This window comes from Mus caroli, unplaced genomic scaffold (assembly GCF_978045245.1).
Source record: "Mus caroli unplaced genomic scaffold, Mus_caroli_1 scaffold_2, whole genome shotgun sequence".
NCBI lineage: Eukaryota > Metazoa > Chordata > Mammalia > Rodentia > Muridae > Mus > Mus caroli.
In genome coordinates, this window is record NW_028227257.1 from 34,135,475 (window position 1) to 34,156,978 (window position 21,504).

Below are 21,504 nucleotides of genomic sequence, written 5' to 3' on the forward strand. Positions count from 1 at the left end.
AAAAATTTAAAGGCAGGATAACAACATGGTCCTGAATCATCGCTGAGACTATCATGCTTGGAATTTCCCTTCCTAGGACATAGGACAGAAACCAGTAATATCTGCACACACCCTGCAAAGACTTCCATCTTCATTTCAGTCTTAGCTGGGTACACACACCTGGTGCAAGAGACCTGGCTGAGACAGGTGTGTCTTGGGGTGGCAAGGGAAGTCCCCAAAGCCTTACTTACCCAGTGAAACTGTACAGCCTGTGAAACTGTACAGGTTTAAACAGAAATCTCACAAAGGGCTGCTCTCTCTCTCTCTCTCTCTCTCACACACACACACACACACACACACACACACACACACACACACCTTTCAACCTACTTGCTATAACATGTACAAGCCAGGGCATATTGCAACACAGAAAGTAGGAAGTACAAACATCACTTGAATCATTAAGGAATATTAAAAGTGGTTGGGCTGCAGGCATGAAGTGGTGAGGTACCAAAGCCTGGATGACAGAGCCAGCATCAGACACTTGGATGCTGAGGTCAGTGCTAGTGACAGTCTAACAAGGGGAAAGGCAAAGTCTACCAGCAAGCAATGCACAAGTGTAAAAGCAAGAGACTTTTCAGAGATTCCTTTGGCCCCCCTAAGCTGACTCTCAACCCACGCCCACAGTGAGCTGTTTGGTTGGACTCAGGTGTGGAATCTCATCTAGGCAAAACAGCATCTCACACACCTAGCCTTCCTTTCAAAACCTCCTCTACTTGAGTTGTTGCTCCATGTCTTGGTCACTTTCTCTCTGGCATCCTGTTCCATTTGTGATCCTGCTGGGATGAAGGCCAGTGATCCAAAACCCTCCTGGAGAGATAGCAAGCTTCACGGCAGTCCTGCTGACTCCAGAGGTTCACCCCAGCTCAGCATTGGAGTGGAAGTCCAGCTCTAAGGCCTTTGAAGTCCATCCTTATTAGCAACGTCCATAGACTGGCGCCACTCCAGAGGGAAAACACAGCGCTGTGTTCAGAACTGGAGTGGGATGGGAACCCTGAGCAGCAGATGATTAACCGTTTACACCCAGAATCTCAGACACTTTAACGAAGCACATACTTTAAACAAACCTAAAGCTTGTCATCTTTTTTTTTACTTCTGGACATTTTCCTGGCAGGAGATTCCACTTAGCCTGGCAGTTCAGGAAATGCTAAGAGAGAGAGCCAAGACTCCGTTCCTCATCCAGAACAGTTTCTTTGTTCTGTTCCAGGGTTTTCCATATACAAACCATTCCTGATGAGCTCAAAAGGAATTCTTCTTTTGGCAACGGAGTCGTCTGAATTCCTTTAGTTTGCTGGTGATTTAATTAGCGGCTGATCCGCACATACACCTGTAACTCAGGCAGTCCTGATTAAACACCTAGCTTAGATTCTGTGGGGCCTGCAGATTGCTGTATTTCTTTAAAGGATGAAGGTGATGTCCTTTCTTATTTGCAAGGCTTCTCCAAGACATGAACACCAAGACAAGTGCCAGAGGTGGTATATGTCAAATTACAGGAGATACGGAGAGATGCAGACCATACCAATCTGGGGATGTGCCTGAGTGTGTTTAGATGTGTACAAGGTTTTCAGTGCCTGGACATTTTATTTCATGACCATTCCTGTGACTCCAATGGTTTTCTTCCCAAACTATAATTTTTCAATACCTTGGTTCAACATTTACACCACTAAATCCAGTCACTTTCCCCTCCTTTCAGCTCCCCCGTCCTTCCTGCAAATACTATCCAGCAGTGGGTCCCCAAACCACCCAGGTATAGCTGGACAACAAAACAAAACTGTACCGTAGCTTGAGATTCGATGACATTCCTCCAGATTTGGTCTGCTGAAGACCTTGCCTGGTTTCTGTGAAAGGTCAAGTCATCAGATTCTTGAAAAAAAAAAAATGAGACCCTTCTGTCCAGTGGTCTGTCTTTCCAGACACTATCGAATGCTAGCAAAAAGCCACTGTGATGGTTTGGAGTAGCCAGGCCTTTCCATCAATCATTGAAAGGATGTAAATGGAACCACAGTCGATGAGATAAAGGACAAAGGCAGGAAGTAGGTGTTCCTCCCTTGCCCAGAAACCCCAGGCTACCCCTCTGTTGTTGGCCTTTGTGGCTTTCCAGGTGGTTTCATGGGTGACTTCTGGGGTAACTGAAGGTCTGTCCTTAAAAGCGTCAGTGACACCCATGTCCCCTGACTGGGAGCTAGCTGTCCCGGCAGCCTGCTGAGCAAGCGTGCTCCAAGTCCTAAGAGCCACCTGGGCAGGCACTGAGGCCACCGGCCCCTGCCTGGACATGGCCACAGCCCAGTCTCTGTGGAGTCGAAAGCAGAGACAAATGCAGAGGTTGTGGTGTCTGGCTGGTCAATTAATGGAGCTGCTTCAGTTCAGCGAGCTTCCAGCTTTTGTGCAACCTTGCTGGGGGCAGATCTGGAAAAGGCTGAAGGGCTGGAGCCTGCAGTCCTATGTTGTTTAAAGGCAGGATCTATTCTGTGTGAATATTGTACATGGTCCAAACACAAACTAAGATGACTACCTAGTCACATGGTGACATAATTTGGGGGTTAGGGGTGGGGTGGTCACAGCTCTATGCTTGGTTTGCACCTGACTGAAGGCTGTTAGGTGGCATCCCAGCTATTGAGAGACAGGCTTTCCCCTCCCACTCCTCTTTTCAATCTTCTTAATTTGCTCAAACTGTCTCCTTCCTCTCTATTTTTTTTTTTTAAGCACAGACTTATAGTATACGATACAACATTTTGGAAATCTGTAAACAATATGCATAGATAATTCATGCTAACTGGCATGCCCATTAGTTTGTGTGTTTGTTTACTGGGGGACACTTTAAAGTCTCAGCAAAGCTCAGTCTTTATTTCTGAGCCAGGATCTCACTATGCAGTCCTGTGTATAGAACCTGCTATATAGATCAGGCTTTTGTGAGTCTCAAACTCACAAAGATTCACCTTCATCTGCCTGAGTGCTGGGATTAAAGGCGCACACCACCACTCCCAGAAATAGATATATTAATTGCAGTCATCATTTTGTACTATAGATCTTCCAGATTTGTTTCTCATGACTGAAATTTTGTAAGTTTTGCCCAACCTCACCCTAATTCCTTCCCCTCTGATTTTTTTTTTTTATTTGTCTTAGGTTGCAAGTGCAAACTCCACCGAAGAACAGCAGATGCGACAGTTGGGAATCTATCGCTCACAGTGAGGTTCAAAACACAGAGTTCAGGGGCTAGGGAGATGGTCTAGTGGTTAAGAATACTTGCTCTGGAGGACCTGGCTTCGATTCCCAATACCTACATGACAGTTTACAACCATTTCTAACTCCAGGACACACGTGAACAAATACACATGAACAAAATACTCATACATATAAAATAAAATAAAAAAAACATTTTTTTCAAAAAGACAAACGCAAAGAAAGGCAGGAAGAAAGGTAGAAAGAAAACATAGTTGTCCAAGACCCAAACTTCTACCCCCAGATCTACTCATACCCCCAAAATTTCTGCTCAATACCTTTTTTCTTTTAGTAGTTGAGTGAAGTACAGTAACTGAATTTATCTTAGTAAACAAGAGCTCATTATTATGACTATTTTACTGTCAAAATGACTCACCCCAGGGAGCCAGTCAGGGGAAGTCCAAATCTGACTAAGGTGCTGCACTCAGTGTCTGGCTTCTTAAATGGCTCCAGGTGTAGAGACCCTTCTCCCCGTGTCTCTGAGAGCACAGACCCTCCTGTCTACGTCCAGGTCTCTGAGCATTTCCCTAACTGCCTTCCAATTGCCAGGGATTTTTCAAGTTGGACAGGAAAATGTTATTCCAGACTCTGGCTCGGCGATTCAAGTTATGGAGATTCAAAACCAGTTTCCAGTGTCTTGTCTTTCACTCAACAGTTTAATTACTCTTTAAAACAGCTGTGTCTTTCATTTTGTTTTGAGACAGGCTCTCCCAGGCTAGCCTTGGTTGGCTTGACCTCTCCTGCCTCAGCCTCCTGAGTGATTACAAGTGTACACTATCACACCCAGTTTATATCCAGTTTTCAGATCATGAATGCTTTTCATTCAATGGACACACAGGCTAGAGAGTAGGCTCAGTGATAAGAATGGTTACAGTTCTTGAAGAGGACCTGGGTTTGGCACACGTGGTGCACATAGATAGTAGACATACATACAGAGACACACAGACACATACACATACACATACACATACACATTACTGGTTGTTTTTTTGTTTTGTTTTGTTTTGCTTTTTTTTTTTTTCCGAGATAGGGTTTCTCTGTGTAGTCCTGGCTGTCCTGGAACTCACTTTGTAGACCAGGCTGGTCTTGACTCAGAAATCCACCTGCCTCTGCCTCCTAAGTGCTGGGATTAAAGGCGTGCACCACCATGTCTAGCAACTGTTTTTTTTTTTTTTTTTTTTAAATGTGAAACAAATTCAGAGAAAGTAAATTTGAAGCAAATAACTGTGTGTCCAGCCCCCCACCCCCCTTAGTCAACAAGTGCATTTCTAAACAGAATTGGAGTAACACCTGCTATCTCTGTTTTCTCAACAGAGGACTAGGGGAATTAAGGAATTATTACTCTGTGCTGCATACTGTTGTTGGTATTATGATAAGCAAGGTGCTGCCGGGACGAACAGAAGTCATCTTGTAAGATGACTAATTCAGTGGAAGTCTATTCTCTCCCTCCTTGATCTCTCTTTCATAGAGCCACAGAAATTCTCTCTACAGCCGTGCGTCGGAAGTGATGTTGGTGTTCACACAGCCACCCGGAGGGTAGGCCCACAGGTAGGCAGCCTGCTGTGGAGAAAGTCTCCCTTTTCTTGGATGAGAACTACCTCTCTCACCAGCAACCTTCACGCCGCTCCTTGGGTCCTTAGACAATTGGTCTTCTGCAAATCTCTTGTATTACAAGAAGGTCAAACAACTTTGAAAGGAAACGATATATTTAGGTATCAGTACTAGAGGTTCAAGGCCCCCACTTTCTTGCTCAAGGAGGTACAGGGTTTCACATATCCGGAGACAAGGGGCACCTCTCTCTCTCTCTCTCTCTCTCAAATGAAATTCAAGCTGGAGGGATGGTTCAGTGGTTAGAAGCACTGTTTGCTCTTCCAGAAGACTCATGTTTGGTTTGCAACACCAACATGGCGGCTCATAATCATGTCTAACTTTTCAGTCCCAGGGGACCTGACATCCTCTATTGGTCTCCATGGGCACCAGGAGAGCACATGGTGCACAGACTATACATGCAGGCAAAACACCCACACACATAAAATAAGTACCTTTTGTAAACTGTCAGAATTCCACTAAGATTACCTTACTAACGGTAATCAGCTCCCATCGACTCCACTTGCAAACACATCGTCGGTCTACAGTCTTAACACCCCATAACATGGATTAAAGCCTAACGTGATGTTTCTCTCCTTCCTCTCCTTCTTTGCCAACATGAGTTCTGAATTGTTTCCTTGGTGACACTTGGGACTGAACCCAGGGGATCCTTGTATATGTGTGGTGATCTGAAAGAGAAATGTTCCCTCCATACTCATGTGTTTGAACAGTTGGTCCCTGGTTGGAAGTGCTCTTTGGGAAAGTAGAGAGGTGGTTGAGCCTTGCTGAAGCATGTCGCTGAGGATGACATACTTTGAGGAGATACAGCCTCACCTTGCTTCCTGTCCTCCTTTCCTGCTTGCTGTGTGTGGATGAAATGTGATGTCCCTGTTTCCTGCTCTTGGCACCATGCCATCTCTTCCCCATCATGACAGGCCAAAATAAACCCCATTTTTCTTTAGTTACTTTTGATCATAGTATTATATCACAGCAACCAAAAAAGTACCCGATACAGCATGCTGAGCAGGTCTCTACCATTGACCTTCATACAGCCCAAAGGTGAGTTCTGGAGGGATAAGCCTCATCAGGCCTCTTCTACATCCTTGTGCAAATCACTTATGAACCTGGGCACGGGCCTCAGGGTTGGCAGCCTCTGCCCAAGTGGAATATGTCTGAGGAGGGAGAGGGAGATTCTAACCCAAGGTCACTAAAAAAGGATATGCATTTCAAATCATCTCACTGTATTAGCAACTTCACACACAATGTGGAAGCATCCACTTTGGCTCTTGACCCAGTGGACCCTATGAATACAGAGGCCATAAACTCTAGGTTCTTCTCAAGGTCAGGGTCAACCAGTAGGTAACTGAAGCTCAGGGCTTCCTAGTTCAAGGATGTCTGTCCACAGTGTAAAAGAGCTTGCCTACGCCCGTCAACAGTGGCTGTCAATTAGCAGTTCTCTGATTATGCCTACAAAGACTACCTACCACAGACAATATATTAAACCCTTGTGTGTGTGTGTGTGTGTGCGAGAGAGAGAGAGAGAGACAGACAGACAGACAGAGAGTCAGAGAGACAGAGATAGTGTCAGACAGAGAGACACAGACACACATACAGGGAGAAACACACGATACTAGGAATTGGACAGAGCCCAGCATGTATGACACAAGTGGTCCACCACTGAACTATGTCCCAGCATATTAAAAACATTTTTAAAAAATGATCTGTCTCAATATTCTGACATAAGGACTCACGTCCAAGCAGTTTGTTTTCCATTCCATTTTGTTTGTTTGCTTAGTGTGTGTGTGTGTGTGTGTGTGTTTGTATGCGCATGCTCATATAAGCCATACCAAGTGTGTGGGGGTCAGAGATCACTTAGCAGGAGCTGGCTCTCTCCTTTCACCATGTGGATCCTGGAGATTCAACTCAGGCCATCAGTCTTGGCAAACAGGTGCCTCCATCCACTGCACTAGCCCAGGAAACAATGTTTTTAAAGACATAGGCCTGTGGGGAGACCTATGCATACCACAGTAGCAATTTCACACACTGTCCTATTTAAAAGTATTGGAGTAGAAGACACTGTCCCACACAGTGTAACACACAGTGTGTCTGGACATACTGTCATTATTCCAAGTATGGCTGCTGCTTTGAATGTTTTAGACAGGACACGAGCTCTTAAGATCACCAGAGTTCATGCTGGCTTCCCTCACTTCTGTGCTGTGTGTGACCATTGTTACACTAGGGTGACCTGGTGTAGACCTGGACGAGACCACAGCCTGCATCTGGTATGCCACTTGAGTGGTTCTGCCTGCCACTTCTCCTCTGTGGCCTGTGTCTGGACAGGCAGGGACTCAGGCTCGTAACAAAACTAGCTGCTCTCAGATGAGTAGAATCTACTCAGAAACGAGAGACACAGCTGGATTTGGGATATGTAATAGCTCGGCTGTAGGAAGCAGAGATGCAGAGGATGGGGAGAAAACAGGTTGAATAAATATAAGGACCACTGGATGGTAGGTAGCAGAGATTGCACCCGAGCAGTTCAATAGAGTTATAATCTTGGACCAGAAGAGCTGCAGGGGCACAGAGGCCACCTTGGCTTCTCAGGACAGGAAGAAAATGAAGTTACCCTCTACTCAGGTCTTTAATTCGAAGATGTTGGAATCAACAAAATAGAGACCCTGTATGTGCCTGCTCTTCCACATCACTGCAAGTGTAGGGAGACCTGTACGCATTCATTCTCCTCCCCCCCCCCCCCGCTTCTTCCCCTCCCTTGCCACCCTGCTCTCTTTCGGTTCAGCATTAGATCATGGGACAGAGTCATGAACTGCTGAAAGATGTGTTTGCCCGACTTTGTTTAATCTGGTCTTTGTGACTTTTAAGGAACTTTCAACTCCATGTTTAATAAACACAAGTATTTTCATTGGAATGGTCCCAATACTAATAATATTCACACAGAACCTATTTTCTAGAGCAAACTCCATTAGGTCATCTTAATTATTTGGTGAATTTTTTTATACAAGACACTTAACATGTTTAAAATTGCTCTCAGTTTTGTTTTTTTTTTTGAAACCATTTTCCCTTGTCTAATATCAATCGTTAAGCTATAAGAGAATGTATTTAATTCTAATTTTTTGTAGTGCTGGATATTGAACCCTGGAGCTTTATGCCTGCTAATGTTCAGTCGCCGTGCCGCACCCCAGCTCTCTCATGTTCTAAATGCTTCTAGTGTTTACTTTCATGTACAGGTCTCCAATCCATATAAAACTGGTTCTTGTGTAGGATATCCAGAATAAACAGTGGAGAATATATTTTCCAAGGATGTTCATCTAATTTAAATTTTGAAGAGAGTAGTTTTAAGAGTGATATGCTCTTTATTCTTGAATATTTTTTTCCTTTTTTTTTAAGATTTATTTATTTATTTATTATATGTAAGTACACTGTAGCTGTCTTCAGACACTCCAGAAGAGGGCATCAGATTTCGTTACGGATGGTTGTGAGCCACCATGTGGTTGCTGGGATTTGAACTCAGGACCTTCGGAAGAGCAGTCGGCACTCTTAACCACTGAGCCATCTCACCAGCTCCCATATTCTTGAATATTTTTATCGTAGTTACTAGCATTTTTTTATTTGTAAGAAGTAATGAACATATCAAGTTTAATGATGTCATAAAGATGTCCTACATCACTAGGCATGGTCAGCCTAGACTATATAATTATATCCCACCTCAAAAAAAAAAAAAAAGGCATTGTGTCAAAGTGAGCCACCTACCTCTCAGAAGTAAAGAAGGAAGGTCATTATAGCATAATGCAGTAGCCCTGGGAGTGCATGGGGTCGTGAATACTGAGCTGTGTTGTGTCTGAATATGAAATATATTCTCTGGTAAAAGGCTCAGGGATTGAAGGCTTGCTTATTCAGCCGGCGGTGCTATCTCGAGGTTACTGGATCATGAAGAAGCTAACCTCACTAGTGCAATTCATAGCTGAGAGGGATACCAAGAAATGGGATCTCGTTGGAGGGTAGAGCTTATCCCTAGCTCCTCTCTCTCTCTCTCTCTCTCTCTCTCTCTCTCTCTCTCCCCCCCCCCGCCCCACCCCCACTGCCAAGAGGTAAGCAGTCTTTCTCTATGATGCCCTCCTGTCATGACATCCTATAGTGCCACAGGCCTAAGAGCAAAACAGCTTCTCTCGATAAAAAAAGTTCTTGAAATTTTGTCAAAGTGACAAAAGTCACACATTTGCTGTCCCGTCCTTGTCTGCCTCCTCCTTGTCCTCCTCCTCCTTGCTGATGGGACCAAGGGTCTGTGAAAGCCTACTCTCACCAACCTATACATTCCACCCACCTGCTACTTTTTATACTGTATGTATCGAAGACCTTCCAAACCTAGCAATTTATCATTAAGACATTTACTCTCTCCTTCTCTCCTTTAAACCAATAAAGCACACACACAAAAAAAACCAAACCAAAACAAAAAACATTTGCTTGCTGAGGACTCAAAGCTCCAAGTTTTAATGTGTGCTTGTTTTGTGGTATGAAAATGTCTACCAGAGCTGACTGCAACCTTCCACAATGACTTCAACAGACTGGCAAAAGGCACACAGATATAATGAGCTCTAGTGAGCAGGCAGAGCCAAGGCCAGTACACCGTGGCACCTCACTCTCCCAGTCCTGGCCACAGAGTCTTTAAAGAGGTTTCATGACTTGATTCCTCATACACCGAAGTAATAAACTATAGCAAATGTAGGAAATTAGATCTGTACACAGAGAGCACGCTTTATCCACAAATCATACATTGGCACTAGTTGGACTCAACTGTTTCTGGCTATTTTCTTAACCAAGTTAAACGGTGCCATTAGGATAACCTTAAGGAGTTCATGTGTTTAGTCTGCGATTTTAGGCTTTGTGAGTTCCATTTCTTTAGAGGTTAGATCAGAAGACAATGGGGATCCTATCTGCTTATCAAAAGTGGTACTGGCAGGGCTGGGGAGGTGGTTCAGAGGTTAAGCACATTGGCTGCTCTTCCAGAGGGCTTGGGTTTGATTCCCAGCACCCAAATGGTATTTCAAAACCATCTATAATTCCAGTTCCAGAGGATCTGATTTTTCTGGACTTGGTGGGTACTGCACACATGTGGTACAAAGGCAAAATATCTATACCCACTAAAAAAGAAAGCAGTATCCTGGAGTCTGGGGAGGTGGGTCCATGGGTAGAGTGGTCGCTGTCCAAGTGTGAAGACCTCAGCTTTGATCTCTGGCACCTACATAAATGCAAGGTGGGTGTGGAGACCCAGCTGTGACTCCAGGAGAAGTGGGAGGTGCTCACAGCGGATACCAGAAACAAGCTGACAAGACTGGATAAATAGGTGAGCTCTCAGCTCAAGTGAGAGACCCTGCCTCTACACAAACACGCATATACATATGCACAACACACAAAACAAATTGACACACAAGTAAGACTATACTCCTCCCTCATCATCCGTGTTTCAGCTGCTCAAGGGCAACTCTGGTTTGAAATGGTAGATGGAAAATTCCAGAAACAAACTGTTTATCCACCTTACCCTGTGCACCATTCTGCATGGCATGATGGATGCTTCTATCTTCCCACCCAGGACCTGCAGCATCCAGTGCCCCTGTGTATTCCACCTGCCCATCTGTCATTCTGTAGCTGCCCTGGTTTTGAGACCAGCAGTTGCATTCAAGCAATTCATAGTTAGTCAACAATGGTATCAAAGTGTAAATGATGCTGGCGACTGCGGCAGATCAGAGAGAAGCTATGAGGTGTTGTCTTTAAGTGAAAAGCTGAAGGTTTGCAGCTTATTAAGTTAAACAAAAATCAATAAATTTCCTGTTTTAGAATAAGGGAAAATATGGTAATTTTATAGTCACACCTCACAGTGCAAAAACTACAGCCACAACGTATGATGTGTACTTAGTTAAGATAGAAGAACGGTTGATGGACATATAGAAATAGAACACACACACTGGGTTCTATGTATGTGGTTAGGCATCCATTAAGGGTATCTGAATGCATCCCCCAAGTCTTAGCTTTTTTTTTTTTTTTTTGGTTTTTCGAGACAGGGTTTCTCTGTGTAGCCCTGGCTGTCCTGGCACTCACTTTGTAGACCAGGCTGGCCTCGAACTCAGAAATCCGCCTGCCTCTGCCTCCCGAGTGCTGGGATTAAAGGCGTGCACCACCACGCCTGGCCTTAGGTTTTTTTTTTTTTTTCCTGTTGTTGTGATAAAATACCCTAACAAAAGCAATTTAAGAGACAAGGGATTTGTTTTAGCTCACTATTCCAAGTTAGAGTCCATCACCACAGGGAAATCAACACAGCAGGGCCACAAAGTAGCCAATGGCATCCACAGTCAAGAGAGACAGAAGGATGCAAACACACTTAATGCTCAGCTCCCTTTCCACTCTTATACACCTCAGAGGCCAGACTTGGGAAATGATGATGCTTAATTTTAGGCTAGGCCTTCCCACATCAATGAACGCAATCAAGAAAATGTGGCCACACTGTCCTACAGCCAGAGCCTGGAAATCAGCTAAGGGGATCACAAAGAGGCAGGCCTACAAAGTACTGTGTGTCTACCAGAGTTGTAGAGCCCACATAAGTCTTTCAGAGTTATCTGCTGCCATCACCAAATGGGTGGTTTAGTGTCAGTGATGATGCCTCAAACTTTTAGCATGTTTCAGTCTGTTCCTTGTTTGGTCAATGGCACTCATATCCTTTGATGAAAGCATCAAGCATTCAGGTTTAGCATAATGCACGAATCTCATTAGATACTATTCAGGTCGGCACAGGTGGGAATTACCACAACATCTACTAGACTCTAAGGCTCTCTTTGAAGTACAGTGTTTCTTTTTTTATAGTCACTCCCAATATTATCCTCTTGTTGTCTCCTCTCCTACCCACCTTTTAAAGGAAAGCCAGACGGGGTAGATGCAGCTACTGTGGATCCCAGGGTGGAGAGAGGTAGTAGGTTCAGGTCCTATCACAGTGTCTGAGGATGATGACACCCCATGCCTTAGGAAGGTTGCTTCATGTCAGATTTCTGGAAGAAAGAAATGGGGTAGAACCAGATGGATTCATGGATGGGCAGTCCAGAGAGAGCCTGGTTTCTTCTGCTACTCTAGGGGATCCTGGGGCAAGAGGACAGATGGATGTTTATTTATACTTTTAATGTCTGAATATTTAACAGTCATAAACTCAAGACTGTTGAGTAAGCTCTAGTCCATTCTACTATGACAGATGAAACCTTTCGAGGACCTTGAAAGCTCAGTTATACGGAGTTTCACACTCCACAGTGCTTTGTGCCTAAATGTGGGGATGTGGGACAGTTCTGCAGCTGCCTCGTGGTGTGCCGTGCCTCTTCCCTTCAACAGCTCATCCTTCCTGTTGTGTCTGTGTTTGGTCCCCTCCCCAGCCCCCAGCCTCTGGATGCTACAATAGGAATAGATGCAGTCTTTGGGTGAACTGATTGAAGACAGCTTCTGCAGACATCAAGAGCAGGCTCACATCTGCAGATCCCTGAGATCGTGGGACCTGATCAAGACCTGGAGGGACTATGAGCTCAAGAGTGGCTCAGCCCTTCTGTCCCATAGACTTGTCCTTCCATGGAGGGAAAATCAGTGAGAGATGGGCAGTGTGCATAGCTCCACTCCCAGGGCACAGAGGGGTGGTGGATAATAGTATCTCAGAGCTCATGGAAGAAAAGGCCCAACCTTCCCCTACTGCTTTCTTTGCTCAGCAGCTTTCATTCATCTTGGTTTGCAGAAGTACAGGGTTCAGTCCCGAGTGGCCCTGTGTACACCCCTGAGACACTTGAAGAAAGTAGGCAGCATGGATTCGAGAGCCAAGAGGGATCCAAGTTTCATTTTGACCTTTATTTCCTTTAAAGCATCTTTGCTGCTGGGCTGTTTCTTTGCCTATGGCCTTTTCTAAGGCTCTGCAGCCTCTCCACCATGGGCTCACCATCTCCGGTTACTCCCCGTTATATCTTAAGCTAGCTGCCATGCCTGTCCAAGCACTCTCATCTCAGAAAGTCAAAACACATTCAGTTAGCCTCATAACATCGTTCTACCTCGTGTCTGTGACCAAGTTGCTGTACTCACTGCTTTGGCTCTGGGACAATGGTCACATACAGCCTTTCTACAATTGGCTTCTCCTAGCCTCAAGTTGCTGCATATAATTTTTAAAAAAGTGGGTAATGTGATCTGATTCTATTGATAAAAAACAAGGCCTTCTCTCTGGGTAGTTGTAGTAACATTCAGCTAAGGAAGAGAAAAGATTGTAAGTTAGGGCTTTGCTCAGCTTGAAATCCCTCCCCTAGCCTCTTACTCTTCTGCAAGAAGGATGTGCTCCACTGAGACAATGCCAGGACGGGGCGTCTGGATAATTCAGAGTTAATGCCCTGTTGCTCTAGAAGCAATAATGATAGTGGTTTGTCTTGACTGTCAGCTTGCTGAGACTTAGAATCACATTATGCCCGTGTCCGTGAGGGTGGTTCCAGAGAGGTTTAACGCAGAAGGACGGCCCCACCCTTGGTACTATCCCATGGGCTGCAGTTCCAAACAGAATAAAAAGAAATGGACTGAATACCAGTGTTTGTCACTTTTTGGTTCTTGACTACAGTCACTGGCTACTATGACTACAGTCATAGCCTTTGATGTCTTCTCCACTTGATAGACTGGACCTTCAAGTGTGAGCTAAAATAAACCCTTTCCTCCTGATGCTGCTTTTAGCAGGTACATCGTTGTCATGGTGATAAGCAAAGTACCTAACACAAACAACCAGTTGGTTTCTGCTATATATATTTTTTTAATTCTGAAGGCCTTTTATATGTAAATCCCCACATTACCTGTCTCCTTGGAGACCACACCTGTGTGTTTGTTTGAAATTCTATGCTCCCCTATAGTGCTGGAAGCTTTTATTTTAGCCAAAGCTTTCTCCACAGACACTGCCAATTTAGCCTTATTCCATTACTTAGAAGTATTTCCCTACAAACACGTTTTTCTCCTGTTTCCTGTTTTAAAAATAATTATTTCCTACCCCTTGAGTACTTCATCAAGTTGGACAAGGGCAACAGACAGAAATCAACGTGTCCTGCCACCAGGTTTACACGATGCTTCTGGCTTGCAATTATTTCTTCTCCCTGGTTCAAACAAATATAAGACAAATCAAAACACACAGGGTTTGTGATTTCTTCCTGCTCTGGACTCAGGGATATCTGTCCACAAAAAGTAGCAAAAACACTCATTTCTGGTTTCTTCCTCTCAAATTTAGCTTCAGATGCCGACTTTGCATGCCACTTCCCATTCCCCTGAAGTCCTTCATACTCTGTCTGTTAATGGCAACCCCAGGCTTGATAGCTCAGAGATGGAGCTAGCTCCCTGTCTCTCTGCCCTGCATGTCAATCTGTCTGTACTTCTGGTGAGTTTTTAGGCTGCAATCTCTCTCCTCCTCCTTCCCAGTCTGCACACCCACTTGGCCTTGGGCAGGGCTGCCTTAATGGCTTTAGCAGAGTTATGTCTGTGCAGTGCTGCTGTCAATCAGCACCACCCACCCTGCTAGCCTGTCTCAAAGGGATGACCTTGCTATAGCTTGAATAGGTTGAGTGTACCCCCAAGGGTTCTTGTATCAAAACTTAATTTCTACTTTGAGACAGTAATGTTAGGAAGATGTGAACTTTGGTGGTGGAGGCTTTGGGAGGTGATGAAATTGGCTATGCTCATGAGAGCGCCTGTGATTGAATAATGGTGGTCGGGCATATAGGCAGAGCAAGGACTGAGGGGTGTGCTCAGTGGGAGAGCAAGTGTGAGATCCTGGGTTCTAGCCACACAACAACAGCACACATGCATACATGCACACATGCATTCATGCACAATCATGCATTCATGCACACACGTGTAGATGTGTTGTCTCCCTATCTGGCCAGCTACACAGCCTTTACTAACATGAAGGTCTTTACCAGATGTAAGCTATTTGACTCGAAACCAGGTCTGCGTGCCAAAATAAACCTCTTTTCTTTGTAATTTACTCAGGCTGTGATATTATGTTATTAGCAACAGAAACCAGACTAAGACTGGCTGTTCTCCAGCCTCCCACTTTCCCGCTGGAAATGGAGATTTTGAGAATTTAATGTCCCTGTGTCCTTAGGTATTCAGTGCTCCAGTTCTTCTGCATCCAAGTTTCTAAACTTCTCAAGGAAGTTCCCTGTCCCTGTATCCCACAAAGCTTACTATTTAGGCTCACTCCTGAAATCCTGAGACAAGTATCTTATGTGGGAGGTGATTCTGGAAAACGCTGTCAGGGAAGGAGACAGATACTACAAGTACCGTAAGGGGAGGAGAGGGCATCTAAGCACTATTACTACTCCAGGGTGACTAGTGTGCTGTCGCAAGCCCTTCTGGGTTATCTTCTGCCTGGTTTGTTTTATTTTGTTTTGTTTTTGTCTTAAAGCAACAAGCAGTTCTTTGCACTCATGGTATTGGTATTATGTCTCCCTGGTTAATGCCTGCTGGTTGTTAGCAAACACTGAATCCTTGCTCCCAGGCTACGTTCTCGCCAGCCTCTATTCACAACTTGTTACTCACAGATCAATACCCAGCCTTGCTTTATGTGTCTTTCAATTTAACCCCCCACCCCCACCCCTCTTCGGCACACTGATGGTTCACTAATGCTGCACTCAGGGTCAACGGTGCTCTATCCCATGGCCTTATCCAGCATGCATACTTTGTCCACAGGGTTTATCTCAGCCTTCCTGTACAGAGGAATGCTAGACAGCACTTCACTGTTATCCTCAGGGGCCACTTAAAACAGGAAAATCGGGGCTGGTGAGATGGCTCAGTGGGTAAGAGCACCCGACTGCTTTTCCGAAGGTCCAGAGTTCAAATCCCAGCAACCACATGGTGGCTCACAACCATCCGTAACAAGATCTGGCGCCCTCAAGATCAGACACTCCAGAAGAGTGTCTGAAGACACTCCAGAAGAGTGACTGAAGAGTCCAGAAGAGTGTCTGAAGACAGCTACAGTGTACTTACATATAATAAAAAATAAATAAATCTTTAAAAAAAAAACCAAAACAAAACAGGAAAATCACACACGGGCGCACAGCAGGGCACAAAAATGTGAACAATGTACCCCTCAAGACACAGCAGAAGTGATTCTTTGGCTTGTTTTTAGTCTGAGATGGACAAAAAGGCAGTGCTGTGCCTAGGTGAACTAGGCAAGCCGAAGGGTGGGTGGCTCTTGGTACATATGTTGCACGTGGCCAAAAAAAGGCCCGATCAAGATTGATTTAGCTTTCATGGAGTGGGCAAATCTGCTAAGGCCAAGACTGCCAGTAATAAAACCAATGACGTGCATTTTCAAATCTGTAAATGTAGATAAGGGAAGCTATGGGAAGGGCGCCTGCCTTTTGTTCTATGAGATTTGACTCTTACCATCCTGTGGATATTAACTTGCCTTGTATTTTTTAATATTGCCTTTTCATGATCTCATATAACCCAGGCTGCCATCAAACTCACGATGTAACTGTAGGCGACTTTTTCTCAGTGCTAGGATCATAGGTGTATGTCAGCACACCTGGCTAATTCCAGTATCATGAATTTCTGATACCAGCTGTCTGGTATCTGGTCACGGGCCAGATGTACCTTCCAAATGTGTTTTTTTCCTGAAACATTTTACTATACATTTATATGTATGTGATTACATCTAAAACTCACTTGTGATATTTAAAACATGATCTTAGTTTTCCTTTTGAGGCAGGCTTTAATAGCCTGCACTACCCTAGAACTCATTATGTATTTAGCCCAGGCTGGCCTTGAGTTCACAGTCCTCTTGCCTCTTCTTCCCAAATGCTGAGATTAGAGGTGTGGGCTTAAAAAAACAAAACCAAAAACAAATAAACAAACAAAAACTTAATACAGTTTTTTTTTTTTTTTTTTTCTTTTCAAGATAGGGTTTCCTCTGTGTAGCAGTCCTGGCTGTCCTGGAATTAGCTTTGTAGAGCAGACTGGCCTTGAACTCACAGAGATCCACTTACCACTGTCTCCTGCATTCTGGAATTAGAGGTCCTCACTGCCCAGCCAGATTTTTGTTTTGTTTTGTTTTTAATAGTATAAATATCTGTTTTGTTGGAAGCACAGGGATTGAACCTAAAGTTTTAAACATGCTGAGCAGATGCCAAACCACTGAAGCCTTCTAGAATCTCCCTTCATCTTTCTGTATACCCTCCTTTGTCGGTGCCGAGTCTGGAAGCCAGAGCCTTATGTGTGCTGAGCTACACTCTCTGCTTCGGCCATTGTTTGCCTGTCCTAGGTCAGTGCCTGTCCATCCTTGATGTGTTTAATGGAGAACGACCTGGGTGACTGCAGGCTTTATCCCACTATACTTCAGCTTTGGTCAAAGTTAGCGGCTGAAGTCTGAGCCACAGTTTTCCTTTCTAAAAATCTGTCTCCAGTTTATGAAAGCCCATATCTGACCAAATGTTTCTGGTACTTAAACATAAGGTCTAGACTATGGACACAAGACATGAGGTCTTCCCTAATCTGAGTCAAGTCTTTATCTTCATTCTGATCCCTTCCTCTGAGCCTGCCCTCATCTACCACACCCTGTAGCCCTGGCCAGCATCATTCAGCCTTGTTGAAATGCAGCCCTACCTGGACTGGCACTATAGCTCAGCCTGTAATGGTGCTTGCAGCACAGGCCTAGAGACCTGAGTTCTATCCCTGAATTCCTTGTAAAGGTGGAAGGAGGAATTTGAGCCTACAAAGTTACCCTCTGATCTCACATGCACCACAAGATATGTCCCCCATCCTGTACATACACACAAAATAATAATGATGATGATAATAATAAACAACTATAAAAGAAAATCCACTACCTCCATCCCCTGGCAAACACCTTCTGAGGGTTTGTCTTCATTATCATTTGCTTGGATTGAGAAATTCTAGGAGTTACCAAAGCACTTCCCTGGGTGTGTCTGTGGGAGAGGCTTAGGAGACAACCAGATTAGGACTCTAGTTTATCAATGGATGATGAATTTGTATGATGGCATTTGGGGGAGGGGGTGAAAAAGCAGGAGGTGAGGACTAACTGGTAGAAGCAGGTGGGGGGGGGGTTGTCCCTGGAGCCCTGGCCCTGTCCTCTATGTCCTAGATTCTATGCTTCCAGTTTTCCAGTGCACAGCCCTCCTCTGACACAGGCTCCTTCCACTGTGATGTTTTGCTCAAGTATTCGGGGCCAAGGCATCATGGACAGAACCCTCTAAAACTATGAGCCCCCCCAAAACTGTTCTCCATTAAGATGTCTCTGTTTTGGTCACAGTAATAAAAAGTTCATTAATAATATACAAGTCTGCTGGGCGGTGGTGTCGAATGCCTTTAATCCCAGCACATGGGAGGCAGAGGTAGGTGGATTTCTGAGTTCAAGGCCAGCCTGGTCTACAAAGTGAGTTCCAGGACAGCCAGGGCTATACAGAGAAACCCTGTCTAAAAAAGAAAAATAATAATAATAATATACACAAGTCCTTATCTCTCAAGACTTGGCTAAATGATAACCTGATCTTTGAGACTCTGCCCAATTTCCAGCCCTGCCCTTCGGTCTTTCTGGGTGCCTACTGTTCCTTCCGACTACATTCATAACACCATGACTACACAGTTCTGTTTTTCACTCACAAGCCATAGAGTCCCCAGGGGACCGGGTACCCAGCATCACTCTGAAACATGGAGGACACTGTGGTATCTGTTCCACTCATCCACTTGTTTCCTGGCCTGGTAAGACTCTGGCAAGAATTAATGAGAATCTGTGAAAGGCCTTAAAATAGTGCAGGACACAAAATGATTTACTAAAAAAAAATGTCATTCAACATAAGACAGCTTCATTCATGTAGGTATTTTCCTACAAAGGAAAATTAGCCTGTTACTTGAGACTATGGAATCACGGAGAATGAAAAACAGCCGAATGTGGAAAGGGCATATGCTCTTATTTCATGATTCCCCCACCCTGAGCGGCTCTGCCCTAGGCTAGGTCAGGTAGTGGGTAGTTTGTGGCTCAGCACATCAGTGGCTCCAGAGCAAAAGAAAGACCATGCTCACTGCATGTGGCAAGGTGGGGAACGCTGAGAAAAGCCACACCAAACAACTCTCACATCAGCAAACAGGGAAGGAAGCTTTCTTACCAGGACCCACACCTCACTCATGCCAGCTCCTGACGGAGGTTTGGTGAGGCTCTCCTTACAGCTGGTACCACACACCAGACATCCTGACACTGCAGCCCAGTGCAGAGAAGGCTGCTGAGACTGCTTTTCTCAGACCACAAAAGTATCCTCAGCTTAGTGAGCACCGGGGCTGCCCTGACTACATGCTATCTGCAGAGAAGGTTCAGAGCCAGCATCCAGAAAAGGCGGAACAAAATCCCTCTTATCTCCCCACTTCTCCCCCTCCTCCTCTTTTTTTTTTTTTTTTTTCTTTCTCCTTCTGATCCCGGTTGCTTGTTTTGAGACAGGGACACAGGCATTCCAGGCTGTCCTTGAACTCACTATGTAGCTAAGGATAACTTTGAATACTCATTCCTTCTATTTCCATCTCCCAAGTGATAGAATTACAGGTATGTCTACCATGTATGGCTTGATTTTTCTCTTGTGTTTAAAATACTGCGCTCAAACAAACAAACAACCTCCCACTGCAGGAAACTGGCGGATACCACTAGGAAGAAGCAATCAGTCAGCAGAACAGCAAAGACAGCTTCCTGATACTACCATGCCTGACATTTTATATGGCTGTTTGGGTGCAGGACATGAACTCAAGGCCTCATGTTTATGTCACAAGCATTTTACCAACTGAGCCATCTCCCCAGCCCCTTATAAATGCTTTTAAAAGGTATAAGATTTGTTAGAGAACACATTAGTGGGTGTGTGTTTTGATAATTAATATGCAGTATTTAGGATGTGCTAGAAGTAGCCAGGCATGTAGTTCAGTGACAAAGCATGTGATGTGTTTAGCATGTATAAGACCTTCGACAAAGCATGTGTTTGATGCATTTAAGATCCTAACTCTTCGGCATCCCCTAAGAAATAAAGAAAAGAAATAGATAGATGCAGTGAATTAAAGATCCATTCATCCATCTACCACACCCCTGTGGATACCTCCTTTTCATACCCACTTTTCTAAGGGATTTTAAACCTGACTGTTTTATTGTTTTCGTCTCTCACAATTCTTCTGCTCGTTATTCTTGGTTGTCAACTTGACTACATCAGGAATGAGCTACAATCCAGAAACAGAGAGCACACCTGTCAGAAATTTTCTGCTTGGTTTAAAGTGGGTGAATCCACTTCTAACCTGGACCTTCAAGGTAGGAAGACTGATTGGATCTTGAGGTAGGAAGACAGGTGTCTTTTTTAATTAAATATTTATTTATTTAATGTATATGAGTACACTGTAGCTGAACAGATGGTTGTGAGCCTTCATGTGGTTTTTGGGAATTGAATTTTAGGACCTCTGCTCACTCTGGTTGTACTGGCTGGTTTTGTGTCAACTTGACACAAGCTGGAGCTATCACAGAGAAAGGAGCTTCAGTTGGGGAAGTGCCTCCATGAGATACTGTGGGGCATTTTCTCAATTAGTGATCAAGGGGAAGGGCCACTTGTGGGTGGGACCATCTCTGGGCTGGTAGTCTTGGGTTCTAAAAGAGAGCAGGCTGAGCAAGCCAGGGGAAGCAAGGCAGTAAAGAACATCCCTCCATGGCCTCTGCTTGAGTTCCAGCTCTGACTTCCTTTGGTGATGAACAGCAGTATGGAAGTGTACGCCGAATAAATCCTTTCCTCCCCAATTTGCTTCTTGGTCATGATGTTTGTGCAGGAATAGAAACCCTGACTAAGACACTGGTCAACCCCACTAGCTCTGGCCGTCCCTGCTTGCTCACTCCAGTCAACTCCCCTCGTTCAGTCCCTGCTCACTCCCCCCCAAAGATTTATTTATTATTATACATAAGTACACTGTAGCTGTCTTCAGACATGCAGGAAGAGGGTGTCAGGTCTCATTACAGGTGGTTGCTGGGATTTGAACTCAGGACTTTTGGAAGAGCAGTCAGTACTCTTACCAACCCAACATCTTACCAAACCAGCCATCTCACCAGCCCAACAGGTGTCTTCTGATTTCGAGGGGAAAAGATGCATCTTGAATCTGGGCCACACCTTCTGCTGGAAGTCTATGTAAGGATATGGAAGAAAGGAATGTTCTGCTCTTTGCCTGCTTGCCCTCCCCTTTCTCTCAAGTCCATTCCTTCACTGGCATTAGAGCTCACTCCTTCAGGATCCCAGAGTCTACCGAAGACCAGCTTCACAAGACATCCAGCCTTGTGAGCTGAGCAACGTCTGGATTCCTGGAGTTTCTATTCATAGCCCACTATTGTTGGATTGGTTGGATCACAGCCTATAAGTGATTCTGAGAAATACCATGTGTGTGTGTGGGGGGAGGGGGTGTTGTTATTCAGTCTGTAAGTTCTGCTACTCTAGAGGACCATGACAAATACTCTTCCTCACACATTTCCTGCACGTGGTGTGGACAAGTGCGTTTTTATTGTAGTTTTCAGAAGTAGAACATCTTTGGGAAGCAACTGTGCACCATGACTGACATGCATAGCATATATGTCAGAGCATACTG

At 44.6% G+C, this 21,504-nt stretch overlaps 1 protein-coding gene across 3 annotated transcripts in view; it reads right to left on the reverse strand.

Annotated features, from left to right (window-relative positions):
- Positions 1-21,504, reverse strand: part of Rin2 (Ras and Rab interactor 2) — a 206,771-nt gene that overhangs the window by 103,391 nt on the left and 81,876 nt on the right. For 2 of the 3 annotated variants that reach the window (XM_029472237.2, XM_029472239.2), the window contains one exon: positions 11,756-11,894. The exons of the other annotated variant lie outside the window; for it this stretch is intronic. The gene's annotated coding sequence lies outside the window, so the exon portion shown is untranslated. The remainder of the gene's footprint in view (positions 1-11,755; positions 11,895-21,504) is intronic. 3 annotated transcript variants of the gene reach the window in all.